Raw genomic sequence first — 20,003 nt, forward strand, 5'->3', positions numbered from 1 at the left:
TCGTCCGGCTCCCTCACTCTCTCCGAGCGTGTGTGTGTGTGTCAGAGTTGCCTTCCCCTGCCTCGTCTCTCCTCCCCTCTCATTGATTCCTCTTTCCGCCTGCCTCTCGCGTGCGCCCTCAGTACCTCTCTGAGCCTTCTCCTTCTTATTTCTGTCCCGGTCTTTCCGATTCTCCTCTACCGCTGCTCCTCTCCTCGTCCTCTTCGCCGGCCAGGATAAGGTAGGTTACTCCTTCATTACACACAAAAAATGGCTTTGTGTATTTTCTTGCTCTGTTGTTTGGCTAATTGTTTTTTCCTCCTTTTCCCCCCACTTATCTTTCCTGGTTCTCCCCTCGCTGCCCTCCCCTCTCCCTGGCTGAGGCGTGTGTGGCGAGCTCGAGACTCTGGCAGGCTGAGCGGCGGAAAATGAAGCACAAAGCAGCAAAATGCATCAGCATGAATATTAGAGATGTCGTTAAAACCCAGACTCGTTTTTCTCTCCTCTCTCCTCTCTCCCTTACTCACTCGCTCACTCACTCTCTCTCTCTTTGTAAGGAAGTAGGCCAGCAGATGGTGCTAGCAGTTATTACATTAACTTTCACAACTTAACCCCCAAAGTACTGGTTTTCTCCCACGCCACAGATTGTCAACATCGTGGCTTCCTCTGTCTCCATGCTGGCTACTGCCAGTGACGAGCCGGGTATTTCACAGAGCTTTTTTCCAAAAGAATGAGAATAAAACACAGTTCAACTTATTCCCAAAGGCAGAAAACACACAAACACTTTAAAAAAAAAAGTTGCAGTGGGTAGAGCTGGTGAGAAATAAACACAGCAGAGTGTTCCAGGTCCCTCACCCTGTCGGGTACACACTGTCTGCACAGCAGAGATCAGTCACTTCTATGGGGTCAAGGTCGGGTCATCCTGTCATGACTCTTGGGAAAAAAAAAAAAAAAAAGAAACCAAGTGAGGAAACTGGGAAGTGTCCAAGAGAAGCTCTTCTTGTGAGCCAGAGGAAATCTTGGAAAGTGAGAAGTCCTTTCAGGGAACTCCTGACAGCAAGATCAGGGGCCATGTGCACGGGCTGGCACATGGGATGGGGAATTATACAGAGACACACGGCTGGCCCAGAGCCAGGTACAGTACTCAGGACTACTGGGTCAGGCCTGCGCTACTGACAGATAGCCTATCAGCTTTTCTTTTTTTTTTTTTTCCAGCCCATAGTTACTGTGCAAAATCTGCTGAACAGACACCTTTTCCACCCAGCAACCCCGCTCACGTCTCATGCTCCAGCCCACCTCAGTGTAAAACCAGGGGTATAATTTTGATGCCATGTCCCTGACAAGCTGATGTGACGGCTGAAGTGAAGAAACATCTGAAAAGCATAAAATGGCTGTTTATGAGTTAGGTGGGATTTTGAATGAGTGCATGTAAAAGCATTAAAAAAAAAAACATGTATAGCCTCAGCTCCTGAACGGTCAGAGCAGACGACAAAACATCCACAACAAGTCGACTTCTAGAAGAACATGTGAAATACTCTTACATATAACTACCCAGAATTGCTAAGATTTGAGTAAACATGAAATAGTTTCTCTGCGCTTTCATAACCTCCAGGCAGGAACTCTTTTTAAGCTATGCATGTCCCATATAATGTTACTTTTTATAACCATGCGATCGAGCTCCATTCTCGGTCCTCTCACTATGCTACTGGTGAGTTTATTCAAGTCTGGTGTGAAATATGTGGGTGAGTGTGTGTAGGTTATGTTCAATATGGCTTTCCATTACATGTTATGCAGATATGCTAAATAAAATTTGGTGTAACTACCCAGTCGGAGCTGTGTGAACTGCCGGGGAGCGCTCTCAGCTCGTCTCTGTGGTTTGTGTTGCTTTGCATGTTACTGCCCAGCGCCTCCTGCACAGACAGCCATCGCTGCTATGTGAGCATAGCGATGGCTGTCCCTTCCAAGTGTGTGCAGCAGCAGGCATCAGATCAACCAGACAAGCCAGGCCTTGGAGTTTGGACTTTAAAGCAGACCACATGCTAACTGGGAGCTGAGCAACACCGTCCTCTCCAAGCTAAACAAATCCTTTGTCAGATAAAGCCCACTAGGGTACAGTCCCGGGGGGGACGGGATGAGTCGTCTCCACTCTCACACAGCCACGCTGCCATTGGTGTTAAGTCAAAGCTTTTCAAATAAACAGACAAAAAATGTTTCCTCTTGCATCCAACATATTGAACTGTCACTGCTGAAATGAAAACAAAACTGAGCCGTCCATTATTGTATCTGCCAGGGGTGAGCAGACTTATAATGTACTTGGCATCCCGCTTGACGGGAGATGATAGACCTCTACGGAGTCTGAATAACACTGAGCTCGACTGAGACAGACTTCTTTACCGTATGCGCCTGTTCGTGATGGTGAAACATGTTCTCTTGTTTGTGTGAAAACAAGATTGGAAAGAAAGAGAAAAAAAGAAAAATAAAGAAAAGAGTATATCAGTCTCCAATGTACACATGCTTCAACGGTCACATGGCAAGAAGCCACAGCTCCTTGGCAACGAGACAGTTAATATGCAAACAGCCCTGGCAGCTCTGTATGAGGGGGAGTGGCTTCCTTTGAGGACACATGAGGGAGGGGAGACAGCGAGGGGAGGGGAGGGGAGACGGCGAGGGGAGGGGAGGGGAGACGGCGAGGGGAGGGGAGACGGCGAGGGGAGGGGAGGGGAGGAGCAGAGCTGGTGAAAGGAAGCGGATGGAGAGAAAAAAAAAAGTGGTGTGTGTATGTGTGTGTGCGCGTGAATGTGTCAGAGGGAGCGAGGTGGGCTGGCCGCAGAGGCACAGGTGCCTGTCTGTGAACACTCCATTACTTCCTCATCAAAGGGTCCGTATTAGTGTGCCACTGCTCTCATTTCTCTCCCGTACCACCGTGAGAGTCTGCACTAACTCACCATTAGGGAAATGAGAGCCGAGAGCTCGCAGTGCACCGGCTGAGAATGACAAGATGGCTAAGCGACCGCCGGGGCTCCGGAGCCTGCAGCTAGCTGCCCGCTGTTCAAATCCAGAGCCAGCTGGGACATAATGGCACCTGATGCTGATGACATTTCCCCCGGTGCAGCGGATGGCAGGGAAAGAGCTGTTTGATCCATTATCCATCAGGCGAGACGCCATGTTTGATCTGATTATTGGTTATTTCGGCTCTGAACTTTCACAGTTAAACGGGGAAAAAAAAAAAAAAAAAAAAATCAACAATGAATAAACAATAATTCAGACTGAGCAGGTGGAGAAACCCGTTCTCCTGACCTCAGGCAAGCTCAAGGACAACAGAGTTGTGTTTCAAGTCTTCTGTTTGGCATTTCTGTTCATTTAAGCTAAAATTTTCTGTTGAGGTGAAACAGATAACAAAACTGACAAGCTGGATTATATCATAGTTTGTGTCGTGAGTTGGGGCTTTCTTTACTTCCTGTCTTCTATCCATCCATCTACCACCAGCAGGTCTCAAGTCCCAGTGAAACCTGGTGCAGCTTTGTGTGAAATAACTAAACTTGTGATTTTATGTGAAACTTTAGGCTTTCATTTTCAATGTGAAACAGGACGCTGCTATCATGATCAAATACCCAGTCAAGCCAGAACTAAGTGGTTTTATTATGAATGTATTTTTTCAGCAAAAGGGCGATGAAGTATTCAGACCTGTCTTTAAGGCTAGAATAACATGAAGGTATATCTCAAACGGCACTGGTTCTTTGGTTCTTAGAGGTTTGTATTTATGTTTGCATATGAAAACATTTGTTTCCTAATAAAGTGGTCGAGTCAATCATGCTTCATGTTCATTACATGTCTCTGTTCAAAGCCATTATCTGATGATTTTACTTTAGACATTAAACAGAAGGAAAACGTGAATATTGAGAAAATCCAAAATTTTACAGTTTTGATAGAAAGCAGAAATTAGAAGATGCTGCAAATACGTTTACTCTTACAGATCATAAAATAAGTTAACTTCAAAGTCAATGATGAATAAAACTATTTTTATTTCATGTGGACTCTAAAAAAATTATTACTTTGTCACAGACTTGTACATTCAGTTGTATTTTGACTTTCATTGTGTTTGAGCAGCCTTGTTGACTGTTGCACTCAAATGACTGGAATTCCTGCATGGAAATGTAAAAACAACTGCTATGCATAAAACAGTTTACACACACGCACACACGCGCACAGACGCACACACACACACACGCACGCACGCGTCACCATGAGGACCAAGAGATCACACAGATAGGCTGCAATTAGAGACATCATCACGTTTTAAATCTGTGGCGAAAAAAATCAAAAGACATTCTCAAACACTCAGGGGAGTAGAAATGATACTTGTCCACAAATTAATAGATTACCATTCTGTCTAAAGCAGAGCAACCAGTGTCTCCCATAGGACTGATTGATACGATTAGCTTTGTTATTAAATACCTGAGAGACGGCAGCAACATTTGCAAATTACCAAATCAATAAAAAACATGCATCTTTCTGATCTGTATGAATCTGGATAAAGAGTGAAATACATTCAAACGTTAAACAAGCCTCTTTGATAAACGAGTGACGGATGTGTTTGCAGTCAGTTCGGGCAGATGCTCTTTTCTCCAACTATAAGTCTCTTAAATGATATTTTTATAGCATGCCTGGAGAGGTCTCATCACTTTCACCCTCAACCTTGAGTTCACCTTTCTGTGACGTTTCACACATCTGTGAAAACATTTTCCTGGTGTTGTTTACTAAAGATACAATTTGCCTCAGGCTTTTCTCACACAAATAAAACCATCGAAGGCACCTTGTCAACCATCGTCAGACGTCACAACAATGCATCTCAGACCACAACGTAGTGAATAGGTGTGTGTGGTGTGTGTGCGTGTGTGTGTGTGTGTGTGTAATCGCGGGTGGAAAAAGAACAGGCCTTGCTAATTGGGCCTCTGGCTAAAGACCACTTTGGAGGCAGACTTGGAGTGCAAGGTTGATAAATGAAAGGAGACAGGATGCAAAGCAATGCTTCCCCAACCAATTAAATACAGCGCCACGCATTAATGATCCTTTATTCAGGGTCAAGAGTGAGAGAGGCTGAGCCGTGCGCGCTGCTCTCTGCCTAAAGTACGACTGTGCCTACTAAAGTCACCCCTTAAGCACGAAGACAGGTTGTGAACAAACTCCGGTATCATAGAGAAAACTTAACCTTCAGTTAAAAAATAAAGTCTGATCCTAATTTTTAGCAAACGTCCTTCATTCCTGGCCAGTGACACTCAGAAGACCAAGTTATTTCTGAGTAATCTGACCATATATAGGCCCAAACACTAGGAATAGGCTGATTTTTATCTGACTCACACAAGATGCAACCAATGCAATGGCCTTTGCATCTCTTTCCAACAATTTCAGTGATATTCCCCTTTCACAAAATAACTGCAAAACTGCAACTGGATGTGTTTTACAGGTGGATGAAACAAGAAGCATCTGTACCGTCTCATATCATTGATCTAACACAAATTCCATGCTTTATGTCGTATTGACAACATTTGGCTCGTATGGACATAGAAATCTAAGTGTTTTAACAGTACCTTAATTTTTTGATACACCTTATTTGTGTAAAGCTGGAAGTTTTTCAGATCCATAAACTAAGAAATATGACAATAGCAAATGTTCAAATCTGTGCAGAGCAGCATCCAAAACACGATGGAGACACAGGAGTCACATGTGACAAATAGTCGCAAGTTATAATCCAAACAAATTTAACAACTATACAAAGGTAAAGATCATCACTGGACACAAAGCCAGCAACTTCACTGATTGCAAATCTTGCATCAGATCAGCTAATTCTAAGAAAAATAGATGAAAATGTCGGTGAGGTTGGGCGAAATGATCTAATTATTCTAAAGGCCTCAATGACAGTTTTTGTGCATGTTGATATACTGTGATGTGTTTTGCCATGTGAAGAAGGAAGATACTAATTTCTTCCTGCGCCTCATCCTGTAACTCAAAACATATAACGTGATAACACCACGCTGCCTCAGATATAAATGGGCCTGTTCAACAAAGCTCAAAAGAACGAGCGAGCAAAGTCCGGCCCTGAACGCTGCCCTGGCCTGAGAAAACACTGCCTGCAGGCCGCTTCTCATCCATGTGTGCTGCTGCACGTTTCATGTATCTGAGCTGGTAAACACACATGCATGGCTCAAAGTACCATGACTTTAAAGACAAACAGAAACAACGGGGATCGCTCCCTGCAAGCGCAGCGATTTTCCACAGCGGACACAGTGGAGTCGGAGTCTGGCAGCGGCAGGACACCATGCTGGACTGACTCACCCGGCTAGGACAGAAGCGGACACTAGGGGGTGACTGTGAGGAGGCGGAGCAGAGAACTGTGTTCACAATCAGCTTCATATCTGGATCAATTCAGTGAAAATGCCAGGTTGTTTTTATAGACCTCTCAAACAAGGTATGAAGAAAAAGGAGACAGATTGTGAACCACCCACAGAAACGGTAAACTTCAACATTTTCTTTTTCTTTTTTAATATTTGCTACATGTAAGTGTAACTTGGAGCTGCATTTACACTCAAGAACTGAAGCACTATTAAAATAAATATACTTTTTTCTTAACCCTTAAAAAACCCTCAAAAACTTTCTCTAAAATTATGAAAATCTTTTAAATCTTACTTAAACTGAATAAAGACCACAAAGACAGGCACAGTTTTTCCACTGATTGCATAAAAACAGTCATGACGTGAGGTCTGAGAGCTGCAAAGCATACAGAGTATAAACGTGGCCTGGCTCCGTGTCAGTCAGCCCCAAACACTGAGAAAAGCAGGCAGTGATTCTAAGTAGGGCATCTGCCCTTCTTGCATCGCAGAGTGTCAGCTCGAAGGCCGGTCGCTCAGCAAGATTTAAGATGATATTTTAAGGGCTCGCGCCGCGTGCACGGTCCACCGAGCATGAGTCAAAGTGAAAGCAGGAGGCCATCACCCCACAGACAGACACCTTTCAGAATTAACAGCTGACTCCCACATTAAAAATAAAAAAAAAAAAGGTCCATTGTGGGTAATTTTTCTTATTCACTGCTCTAAATGCAGGCCTCTTTTGTGGTCAGTATAATCTTACTGCAGCTGAATCATGACATTCACAACCTGCATGTCCTTTAGATTGAACTGCTACAAAACATCAGGAGCTGAATGTCAGATCCATGCAGAGACAACCGCCTTCCTGGAAATGCTGCTGCTGCTGGAAAAGGTCTGGTGGACATTAAAAGATAATTGCAGCTCACAACATGTTGCATTTTCTTCATCGAATAGAGCTTTGCTTCTATTGCAGATGCTCAAATTTAACAGGGAAGGAAAACTCAAATGGTCAAATAATCGAATATAAAAAAACAAACTGTTGAGCCAGACTCTTCTACCGAAAGCAAAAGAAGTGCAGATTTTGCAGGTGCTGTATGATTCATCCCTTCCTAGAGGAACGAAATGCGTTTTTTGCATTTTGAACAGCCTCGGCTTTTTGTGTACGTTACATGATGTGTCACATGCAAAAAAAAAAAAGCGAAGCGTCCTCTTTATAACTGCCTTTTAACTGTGGATGTTCTGAGTAATGATGAGGCGCTCTCTGAATCACAGACGGCACAGCGGGTCAGACACCAGGCAGTGAAGTGAAGCTGAACTGAGCAAAACAAGCAAGCCGGATGATGCCATTCATTAATGGGAACATCGGTGCAAACTGAAGAGTGGAGCTGAGAGGAGGTCCCTGAGGATGGGAGAGAGAGAGAGAGAGCTAGACAGACACAGACAGAGAGAGAGAGAGAGAGAGAGAGAGGGGAGGGAGGGATGTGGTGGAAGGGGATTCAGCGAGGGGCGTACTGCCAGACCTTTACAACTCCTTCATTATTGAAGCAGTGCAAAGGGAGAGGAGGGCTGCGTACAGAGGAACACACAGAGAGGCAGCTCTGTACATCCGCACACAAGCAAGACAGCACGGGTGTGGAGTCGACCTGCAGCCATCAGGATGTGATGAAGTAAGGGTTTTTTTCTCCCCCCCCTCCCTCCCTCCTCTGATTTCCACATCCTGCTCTGCGTGGGGTGGACATCTATGGAGCAAATCTCAGCTCAAATGGTACAGACCATATCTTGCTCCTTTTTTCCCCCTTAAAGCACAAAAAACTGGATCACAACCACAATATCTCTCAATTTATATGAAAGAAATTGAATTTTGAAAAAAACGTCCAACTGAGGGCCGCAGGTGGCTGGAGCCAATATGACTATGGGTTAAGTCAGGGGCCGAGCTGCACAGGTCACCTCTCCATCGAAGGGCAACACAAAGAGACAGACAGCCACACACACTCCCATCCGCGCCTACGGGCATTTTAGAGTCACCTCAAACCCATGTTTATGGACTGTGTGAGGAAAGTGAAATATTTAGGGAAAAAAATACGAGTAAACACACACACACACACACACACACACGGAGAACATGCAAACTCAGGATAGCCTCACCATGAAGAAAAGAGAACATAACTGTAGGTATAATATGTAAACAATATCACCTAAAACTGGGCAAAGCACATCTGAAAAGTGCAACTGGGTGTTGCACAACACAAAAACAATGCAAAAAGTATCATGCAGACTTTGCAATAGACTTTGTTCTCAATATATTCAATTATTTAATTCAGGGAACGCAAGTCACTGTCCCCTCTGAAGGAACCCCTGGGTCGGAACTGACAGTATCATGTTAACTGTGTTGTACAATCATTTGAAATACGACAGCGAGCTGCTCGGAGCAGAACTGCTTGCTTTATGATAAAACTGTCACAAGTATGCCACTGTGTTGAGGATTGATTGTAGAGCAAATAACTAAATATCAACCCACTTGTGTCACTATTACAGCAACACGCTGTTTATACACGCTCTTGATACACATACATCCGAAAAGAGGAACTGAAATCAATGTATATAAGTGAAAACTGCATGTTTGGCGTGCTTTTGTGGAAGGAACTGCACGGGAGAAAAACGGCAAAAAATTAACAAATCATCAGTGAAACACGCATTGCAACATGTGTTCCTTCAACCGTCATCGCTTGGTTCCAGAAACACACATTTCAGGGCAAACAAAAGTTATAAAAAGTACAAGGGTGAATCTATTGCAATGTCATCAAAACCTGAAGGTTATAAAATAACGGCGAAAGCACCCCACGCCACCTCGGACATCGGCAACCATAGCGACGGGACAATGACTTCCGACTGACACAAACCTGTTTGCTGAAGTGACAAATCAGTAACCAGTGAGCAAACTGCCATCTGAGAACAATGTAACCGACGCTTGCTTTAAAGGAAAAAAAAAACTATGAGCATGTAACCTATATAACCTGCATTCCACTGGCAAACTTCATTCAACTTTGACTTGATATGAGGATGTTTTCTTCCACGGTTCAGTGAAGCAGACCCTTCCTTTTGCAGCAAGGCGCCTAACATTGTGTCAAGTGTAAACACAAGGACAATGAGGTCGAAAGACTTTGTTGTCCTTTGTCATTCCTGTGCTGCACCCTACATTTAGCTGATATATGAGTGGTTTTTATGCGGGCTTCCTTAAACTGAGTGTTTCACCACTGAAACGCACAACGTGTGCCCGTCCTCCCGGTGTGCCAGTCAAAGGTTAGCGCGAGTTCAAGGAGTCACCGCCAAAAACTATCACATTCCAGTCACACACACACACACACACACACACACACACAAACACACAGACAAAAAAACAAAAACAAAAAAAACCCTCCACAACCGCTGGGCAAACACTCACCCACCCATCACCCGGGAAAAATTTACAAAGCCATTTAATCCCTGGAGAAGGAGGCAAAAGAGAGTAGGACGGAGAGTAAAGCTGTATGAAAAGAGCATACTTTAAATTCAGACCTACTGTGTAGTTGGGGCTGGCAGCATTCCCACATGCTCCTGACACACTCAATCCAAGTACAACTCCCTCCTCCCCTTCCGCTCGCTGCTCCTCCCCGCCCCACACGCCCTCTCCACCTCCTCCTGCACTCAGCCCTCCCCTTCCGCCCACAGCACAGACCGCCTGACTTCCTGTTTACCTCTGACCCTTCGTTATCCCCCGCCCCCGCCCTTCTCTGGCAGGTCTCCAGACAGACAGGACGATCAGGGCTGGGTGAAGCACACCGAGCGCTTCACAGAACGAGACAAACACACACACACACACACAGGGGAGAGGGGAGGGTGAGCAGTGCATGGATGTTGGGGGAGGTGATCCGAGAAAGTGTGTGAATGACAGCCTATCACCATGTGGCCGAGGAAGCAGCAGGTTTCCCCGGCGTGCGAGTCCGCTGAAGTTCCTTGCATTTGTGTGTGTGTATGTGCGTGTGTGTGTGTGTGCGTGTGTGTGTGTATGTGTTGTGCATGTGGGTGGTGGGGTGAGGGCCAGGACGCTGAACGGTGTCAAGTTTCAGGGCTGATTATGGGATTGCCTGCCCAGTCTGGCCGGCCGGTTGGCTAAGAGTTACATAAAGCCTGGAGAGGTCAGGAAGCAGCAGAAGTGAGCGTGTCACACACACACGCGCACACACAGACACACAAAAAAAACGCCATCGTCAGTCTGCCTGCTGCGAGGCCGACACCATGAGGCCTCGCGGGGCCTCCGAGGCCGACACTCGGCTGAGTGGGGGAAAGCAAGCCAGAGGGATAATAAATCCAGAGCGTGGATGCAGACAGGCGGCAGGGAGGCACCTGCTCAGTGTCACTACCGAGGGGCCTCCGGTGGCTGCGGCAACCCGGGCCATCAGTATCCATCAGTCTACGCCTCCATCTCCTCTTTTCTGTTGTGCTCAGCACAGGAGCTGCTGGCGCTCGTTGATTAGGCTCCTCTGGTGTGATTCAAATTAAAAGCTTAGCAGTAGAGTAAAGAAAAAAAATGCAGGCTAATTCAACAACGTTGCCATGCCGCAGAGACACACGACGACAAAGCACCAGTCACAAAACACCTGAGTTTGAATAAAAGAAGAGCTCAACAGTCACCTGGAAATTAAACTTCTGTTTTCAGTTGTTTACATTACTTTATACAATGATTTCTAATACTGTATTTTATATTTGAGGGGAAAACTTATTATGCATTTTATTCAAATATTGTTCATTTCTTAACAGAAATATGGTGTCCATGGCTGTTTTACACAGAATAGGCCAATCTGTGCAAGAACATCACACACCAGCATTTTTTCCAGAACTGTCCACCAAAAGGTCACAATGAAGCCTGTTGGAGATGTCACCCCTCTACTTTCATGGCTTGATTATTCTATTTTCATATATTTTGCGTCGATTACTGACACTTTTTTTCTTTCAATCATTTCATTGCATCTCAAAAGATTTAAATAAAATAGAAAATTTTAACGCTAAAATATTCATATGTGTTATCTGTCATATACAAACTACAATATTTCAAGCCTTTTCTAGTTTCTTCATGTGTTTTACTTATAAAAGTCTTAAGCATATAAGTGAAAATCCAGTCAGTCTAGTAACCGCTTTTCCTTTGAATGTTTTCAGGCTCTTCTAATTTTCTACTGCTGCTCTGCAAATCTTCCTTTTTTTTAGCTTTTTAGGGCTCAATTTAATTTGCACCCTTTTAAAATGTAGACTGGCTCATTCTGACTCACGACACATGAGGATTAACTGTCCACAATAGTGGTGTGTGAATGTGTGTGTGAATGGGTGAATGTCATAATGCAGTGTAAAGCGCTTTGGGCTCTGTCAATGCAGTGTAAAAGCGCTATGTAAGTGTAGTCCATTTACCATTTACCATAGTTAGCGACAATATAAATTCTTTTAAAGTCATTAATTATCCTTTAACAAAAAGAGCCAACCCACATGGATGTAAAAAATAAAACATTTCTCTGAACTACTTTAAAGCAGAACTATGCAACTTTTTTACCTCAATAAATGTGTTTCACAATCCCTGTGGGGGTTAACAAAGACTTGTCACGGTGATTCGCCTGTCCCTTCACTCCCCCCGGGGTCTGTGTCCTGAAAACAGCGCTTGCAATTTCAGAGGAGCGGACCCGACTACATCTCGCGAGAACAAACCTGCTTTACGGCGCTCATACGGGATTACAAGTATAAAAGCTGTTGGAGTGTTGGAGTGATCTGTCATTGTGTTGCAATAGACGATCTTTGCATGATGTGTTGATTGGTTCTAATTTCCATTTGGTAACTGAAAAATAAAGAGGAGTGGCACCTCCTCTGGTAGAAGTGAGCGCGAGTGAGTTTGCTGCACTGAGCTGAAAGCAGCATGTCTCTGAGTGTGTTTGTTTTCCAATAAGTTTGAGTGTGCGAGGCAGGCATGTCTACGACAGAGGGAGCAACCGGAGGAAGTTCCCGGGCAGCGCGAGGAACTGCCTCCAACATGAACATGAAACCCTCGCTAGCGTTAGCAACGCCACCCTTAGGTGCTCACGGATGGCAGAACCAAAAAGTCAGAAAAAAACTTTGTCTAACGAGCGGAAAAAAAAGGAAACGGGAGTGGGACGCTCTCTGCACGCGTGGGCGGGGGTGGAGGAGGGGGGGTGATGCGGAGGACGTTAACGACAGTAAGCTTTCACAGGAGACCAGTAGGGGGAGCGCTAAAGCAAATCTTGCATAGTACTGCTTTAAATTAAAATAAATACAAATTCAAATATCAATATGAAATAAACACTTCAGAAAATGGATGAATGAATGGGTGATATAATCATAAACCCCCCTACCCCTGTTTATAGCACAAAGAAATCATACGTGTATTTACACTGAACCGTTTAAGAATCATTTATTGGTTTTGCTATGAAACATGCTCTGCTTGGTCCATCCTATGAATCAAACTATTGCTGTAAATAGTTTAAATATGCAATTGTGAGTCCCATGTGTAATTATTACCTCCGCCAGTTGGTTATGTAATCACGTCCGTCTGTTGGTTTGTTGGTTGGTTGGTTGGTTTGTTTGTTAGCAAGATCCCGGAAAAAGTAATGGACGGATTGCAATGAAACTTTGTGGAAAGGTGGGTCTTGGGCTAACTTAGAATCCATTAAATTTTGGTGATGATCCAGATCACTTTCTGGATCTAGGAATTTTTTAAAGGATTCTTTATCATTGACAGATACGGAGTCTTTCACATAGTTGGGCAGGCCGCCGACAGGGGGGACAAAAGCCTGGTTCACACAGGACACGCTGCTTCCGACGCGGAAGTGGGAAGCGCCGCGCACCGAGTTTCAGCTCGGCGCCCCTGTTAACCTATCTGACGGTTCATACAGGAGGCGCGGGGGAACGCCGCGTGTGTAGCGGCTCGTGCTGTGGACCGCGGACGCTCCGCTCCTCTCTATTTTCTCCGCGCGCGCCGTGTACCGCCAGTTGTAAAGCTGGACAGAGCAGATCGCACCAGACAGGAAGTCGGGAACAGAAAATACGAGACAATCCGGTAAATTTTCAAATTAAAATGAAGTTAAATAACATAAATTATGTGGCTTTTCGGTTTTCCTTTTCAGATAAACACACACACACACACACACACACACACACACACACACACACACACACACACACACACACACGGAGAGAGAGCGAGAGAGAGAGTCACCGCATGCCGCAGCGCTCCGCTCCGATCACACCCCGATCACAGTGTTTTTATTATATATGGTGTTCTTATTGTTGTTGGTGACTGATTTGACCTGTGGCGGAGGTCTGCGCTCTCTGAGTGCCAATTTCTAGTTTATTGATACAATGGTTGTTGTGGTCCAGCTAACACTGCTGATGCTTTGAATTGCTCAAAAAAAATGTTTAATTTTTAAGAAGAAATGCAAGTGACTAAAAGTCATTTTGCCATTTCAAGCAGCATTATGTCTCCCAGTCTGCAGCCATTTACTGCTAAGACAAATTAGTTTCTATGGTCAGTTTTTTGTTTAATCAGTAAACTGTGAGCTTTACAGGTTGTTAAAGATTCTGACCAATCAGATACAAAATTATCTTCATTTAGTCTGTTTTGTTTAAAGAGGAGTTTCATAACAATGACTGTGTTGCGTCATACATGTTTGAATTGTAGCCTTGATTGTTGGATTAAGTCTTGTACTCGGCCAATTTGTTTAATTACAATTACACTCTCACTCAGTCCCACCTTAAGAAAAAGACAGGATGTTTCGCTTCTGTCAGAAAAGAAGGAAAAACAGAGGTGGAGCTGTGTCTTCAACAGGTGAGCTAACACAGCATACACATCAATAAGTTCTGCTATCTATCTCTGTCACACCCCTCTTCATAAAAAATCCAGGATGGCGCCTTGTCAGGCCGTACAGTGGTGTAGTGGATAGCACGTTAGCCTAACAGAGAGAATGTGGTAGATTTGAGTGCCAGGTCGCGCCTTTAGAGTCCACTGTTTGCATTTTCACTCTGTGCGCATGTCTGCCTTCTCCCACAAAACCAGAAATTTGCATTTGTGGTTCATAAGAGATTCTAAATTGCCTGTGAGTGTGAATGTGGGTGTTTGTCTTTGCTCTCTGATGTCCAGCTGCCTTCGCCTGAACTCAGCTAACAATGACCCATGGATGGATGCACAATAAAATGTTGCCTGTTTGTGATTCTATATAATTCACAAAAATGTTTACAAATACTTATTTGGTATGTTTTTTCAGCATAATCCCTCAATTAAATGGGTTGTGGAAAATATATTTTCAGCTAAGTTTGGGCAACAAACTCGATAACTATCTTGTGCCAATGGGAATGAAAGGATTTCTTCGCTTCAAAGCGATAACTCTGCAACTCAAGCGCTTACATGAAGGGCCCAGTGAATTCTGACAGTGCAAGAAACATTTACATTTGTTTGGTCTGCCACTTAAACAAATGCAGAGAGGGCAAAGTGGTTGCTCTCGAGTCACAGCATAAAGGCTGAAGGACAAGAGTGCATGTAAGCATCACAAATCAGCATCCAGCTTTAAAGGCTCACTTCAGTGTGCCTGATTTCTACAGGGGTGAACCGTCTGCTCAAGAAAGCTTCGAGCAGTCTGCAAATTCCCGGAAATATGAAAAAGGACTCAAAATAAAACCAGTGGTTTAAATTAAGATCCGTTGCAGCAGCACCGATGACACCAATCATCCCAATTTAACCCCTGCATATGACAATCTGAGGCGAACGATCCATCTTGAACCCGGAGTGCTCATCACAGCTGCAGCTGACCATTACAGCCACTGGAAGTACTAATTAGCCACATACACTGCGGGGGAGTGAAGAGTGGGCCGCTATCCCCTGATGCCTTGCCTGTTCAGCAAACACACTATCAGCAGGCTCTTCACACATCAGTGCACATGAATAGCACAGTCAGCCTGTAAGCATCAACACAGGGCTGGATGTTGACACAGACAGGGAGAGGCTCGCTCATATGGCTCTGGTTTGTGGCCCCATTTCAATCAAGGATCTTTTGCAGATGAACAAATGGCATGTGTGGATGAGCTCCGGTCCAGGCAGGCCACCGGCTCTCTGGTCACCCGCTGCCTGGTGGGGAATAGTTGAGGGACTCACAGCACAAGTTGTTTGGGCTCAGGGTCAAAGATTCAGTCTGAAAAGTGATGGGACACGAGCAGTCCGCTGCCACTAAAAGAGATCTAAGTTAAATTTTGATCTGTGAAATTGCAGTCAGTTCTGTGTTTAATCCTGTAAATGATGCTGAACATTTCTGTGCCGTCAGCAGTATTTTTTTTTTTTTGTCAGAAGTGAATACTGAAAAGAAAAAAATAAATCACAAGAGCTCTTGTGCAAAATTGCACATTTGTGGTTTTAGAATTAACCACTCAGCACTCCAACACACACGTTGGGAAGAAGGCACACACAGATGTGGTGAAATTCACATGCACATTTAAGCGTGCAGACCGTGATGAAACGTCTGCTGCCTGCGCTGCCGGTCATGTGTCACTCATGGGCCAGGAGGCTGCGTGGATGCTGCTAAGTTACGAGCCAACTGAAGTCCAGGAACCGCCTGAAGCCTGTTACAGCCAGCTAATGCATTCTCTCAACCTCCCCCTCCGCCTCTCCTCTCCCTCTCCGCTCTTCCTCTCTCTCTCTTTCCCTCCCTTTTCTCTCCTGAGCTCTCTCTCTCTCTCTCTCTCTCTCTCTCCCTCTCTCTCTTCTTTTCCATGAGCTGCTGCCCTCTCCATCTCCCTGACCCCCTCCCCCCTCTCTCGAGTGCTAACCACTCTTCTTCACCACGGTCTCTTCCTACCGCTCACTCAGCCGCTTGCTCACTCTCTATCTCTCTCTTTCTCACACACACACGCACGCACACGTGCACATGCGCTCACGCACAGAGACGCACAGAAAAACTGTGGCAGCTACCACAACAGTGTGCAACCTCCCCCACACTCCAGCGAGGCAGTGTGCAAGTGCCTCTGGCTTGCCCTGACCCACATCTTGATATAGCCCTAAGTATGCTTACAGCTAAGTCCTGAAGACACTCCTGCCACTCTTAGCCTAATCAGGCCTGACCTGCTGTCAGCGCACAGGGCAGATAGAGAGCCCTGGCTGGACTGACCATTATCATTTTCAGAAGGCTTGCAGGCAGCCCGAGGTACTGCGTATCCACCTCTCCGCCCCACTGCTGATTGCAGGTCTCCTACCAGACGAGCGCAGGTTCTATCTGGAATGGTTAGTTAAACATTACATGACTGATTGGCTTTTGTGCCATCATGTACCAGGAAGAATACACAAGTTCTTGTAATACCTGCAGCGATATGTTTACCACAAGTGAAACAGAGGCACGTGTAAAAACAACCTGCTGCTGGTTCCGATAAATTCAGTGAATGAATGAGGAAACTGTAATGTAGGTGTGTGAATTAAGAATAGAATTCAGACGGTTGCTCTGGAAAATCATGGATTGCAAAATGTTTCTGGAACCAAAATAGTAAAAATTAAATAAAAAAAAAAAAAAAAAAAAAAAGCAAATTACCTTTTGTTCCTTGTACTCAATGGGTGGTAATTTCTTGTACTCCTGTGCTTTCTCCTGGCTGGAGTCCACCCAGGAGCAGCTGGATTCCTCCTGTTGCCTCAAGGCATCCTCCAGCTGGGGTAGTAAATCAGGTAAGAGGTCAGGAGGCTCCAGGCTGTCCAAGTCTCCATCGTGAGCCTCTGATGGCAGGAGACCATCTCCCAAACCTTGGTATCCATTAGTGTTGATTACCCTGCAGCTCTGAGGCTGCTCAGAAGGCAGGTGGCTGGCAATCGTGGGGTAGCACCCCATAGAGTCACTAAACATCTCAGATGACTTGCAGTTTCCCTGTGTGGCTCCAGAACAGCGCAAGGCTCGGAAAGGACATTCCTCTGTCTGGCTGACAGGGGCCCTAGTGTGCTGCTGACTCATAAGTGCTGTGGATGAAAACTGACATGCTGTGCCTGATAGCTCAGGCACTGTGGAAGCGAGTGCTGCAGTGGTGGTGGTGGGTCTACACACAGAGGCTGAGGACAAAGATTGCTGACTCAGGCTGGGTATTTCTGGCTCTCCAGGGTAGGCAGGGTATTGAGCCGGTTGGTAAGCGTTGGTGGAACTGACAGAGCAGGGAGGCAGGGCGTGAACCATGGACGACGACTGCATGGGAAAAGGCAAGTTAGGGTCTTCTGGTCGTGAACCAGAGAAGGCCTGACCTCCCCTGAGCAACTGGTAGTTGGACTGTTGCTGCTGTGTCTGTAAGCAAGTCCCAGTCAGAGAAGCATTTTGACTGTCCAAATAAGACTTGTTGAGGAGAGGCCTCGAGTGGAACTGTGCATGGTGATGAACCTGCGGCTGAGCGTGGAGGACTTGTTGCCGGTTGTTGAGCTGACCTCTCTGGTGAAAGGAGAAATTGTGATGCTGCTGCTGATGCTGCTGCAGGGACACAGCCTGCGTGCTAATTTGTTGGTGCTGGTTCAACAGCTGTTGCTGATGGCTTTGCTGTTGTTGCAGCTGCTGCTGTCGCATTCTGCGCTGCTGCTCTTGCTGCTGACGGTGACATGGGTGGTGGTGTTGCTGCTGTGCTTGTTGCGGCTGGACATGGAGTTGCTGGTTGTGCAGTTGTGGCTGCTGATGGCAAAGCTGTCGCTGCTGCTGAGAAAGAGGGTGGTACATAGCCCCATTTTGGTCATGGTTGCCCCACATCGGGCTACTGCTGTTACAGAACAGCCCGTTGGACTGAGGCACTTGGCTCATGGTGGCACTGTGGTATTGGCCATGTTGCTCTGCAATCATGCCGCCACCTGTGCTAGGAGAACCAGAAAATACCTGCCCCATGGGATTCTGTGCCTTCATGCCAATGTAATGACTCATTGGTTGACTGTAACTGGGCATGGCTTGTTGAGCAGAAACCGGTGGCATCAAGTCTTGCTGCTTCCCCGGGCCAAGCGGCTCCACTTGGAGGGGTTCGAAGTCAGCGCTGAGGTTCAGCTCATCCACAAGCGACGGGGCTGCAGAGAAGCCATCCTCGTCCAGCCCATCCAACCCTCCAACAAAGAGGTTGGGGTCATCAAAGAAGTCCATGGCCTCGGCTGGAGGGTGACAGGAACCTTTGAATCCAAGCTGGTCCCAAAGAGCCCGTCCACAGGGCTACAGCATGTCCATTATAGTGTGTGCCTGCACCCAAAAGGAGAAAAAAAAATGTATATTAAAAACCAATAAAAACGTATAATTTACTCTGTGATGCAAATCAAGACTAAATACATTTGCAAACAACTTACTAATCAAAATAATCCAGCAGAAACCTCACCACAGTGAAAAATGTCGTGACCCAGATGACCCCACAAGTTCTCAGGTGTAATTTTCCCACAGCATTTGCTTATATCATCTGTTTCCTCACCACTGTTTCATCAGGGATCTACGTTTATTGGCTAGGTGAAGTCCAAAAAAAATCCAGGGAACAGCTTTTAAAATCCAGGTAATGGCTAGGTTAGAGGGCTCCTGGAGAAATTTGGTGCTGTCAGTAATCTATCAGCACTGCCTTTCATGTGTGCAGCAAAGCAGCTGGTGCAAACCAACCGCCAGCCACCAGCAGGTGCCTCTTCCTGTACCCCCACCCCTTTCACACACAGACAGACAGACACACACGCTTGCACACACGCACATTCACACACAGACACACACACATCTACCCCCAACTCCACACACAGTGAAGCTGCCTGCCCTGCTACTGCAGAATGTGTGGGAGGTGCAGACAGCTGATAGAATTTCAACAGCTAAGGACAGCAGCAGAGGAGGCTCTTAAAGTGTGTGTGTGTGTGTGTGTGTGTGTGTGTGTGTGTGTGTGTGTGTGTGTGTGTGTGTGTGTGCGCGCGCGCTGCAACCACAGACCAGCAGAAGATGACAGAAGCACACCCAGGTCAGTCATTACATGCTGACTTGCTATGCACTGAAGCACACAGAAGTCTGGCATGAAGAGATATTTGTTTGCCTTTATTAATAACTGATCTCAAGGCTTTTAATTGTTTTAATACACATTTCATAGATCAGGAATATTTCATGCTATCATTCCAATAACTGCATGTTTGACTTGTACTTAAAGACAATATTTCCCAGGAATGTCTCGCATGAAAAATAATTAGTAAGTTTACACACACATCTCAGTATCATGCAAGACTGAGAGGTGGTTTTGTAGAAACAGAAGGTTATTCTCTCCTAGTTTTCATTTAAGGAAATCTTGATCTCACATGTACAATGAGGAGACACTCTGCTGCTGCAGGTCATGTAGGCAAGTCCCACTTAATCCTTGTTCCACTCCCATCGTCTTGACTTGCTATTAGCACCTGGTTTTGCATTTCACTGGAGATCGTACTCCCTTAGCATAACTGGTTGTCATAGTGACACTATGTGAAACTACCGTGACATCTTCTTCAACGCAACACGCGCAGTTGGAAAGCCAAGGCGGGGAGCACCTGTTCAGCTGACCACACACACCGCAGTTGTTATTGCAGTCTGACAATTAAACACTGTCGCTTTGTGCAGGATCATGTATTTTGTCAAACAAATTCCAATGAAGGTGACACAA

At 45.6% G+C, this 20,003-nt stretch overlaps 1 protein-coding gene and 1 long non-coding RNA gene across 3 annotated transcripts in view; one reads left to right on the forward strand and one right to left on the reverse strand.

Moving 5' to 3' along the window:
- chd9 (chromodomain helicase DNA binding protein 9) overlaps nucleotides 1-20,003 on the reverse strand; it is a 77,394-nt gene that overhangs the window by 50,474 nt on the left and 6,917 nt on the right. Inside the window, exon 2 of one of the 2 annotated variants that reach the window (XM_030093888.1) lies at nucleotides 16,943-18,595. The gene's annotated coding sequence lies outside the window, so the exon portion shown is untranslated. Of the gene's footprint in view, nucleotides 1-9,900; nucleotides 9,961-16,942; nucleotides 18,596-20,003 lie in introns of those variants that run through there. The other variant, XM_030093899.1, reaches the window with a different exon arrangement.
- Nucleotides 86-960, forward strand: LOC115390191 (uncharacterized). The gene is made up of 2 exons (XR_003931653.1): nucleotides 86-220; nucleotides 363-960. It is a non-coding gene; the product is annotated as an uncharacterized LOC115390191 (long non-coding RNA).

The sequence above is a fragment of the Salarias fasciatus genome, chromosome 1, assembly GCF_902148845.1.
Source record: "Salarias fasciatus chromosome 1, fSalaFa1.1, whole genome shotgun sequence".
Classification (NCBI taxonomy): Eukaryota; Metazoa; Chordata; class Actinopteri; order Blenniiformes; family Blenniidae; genus Salarias; species Salarias fasciatus.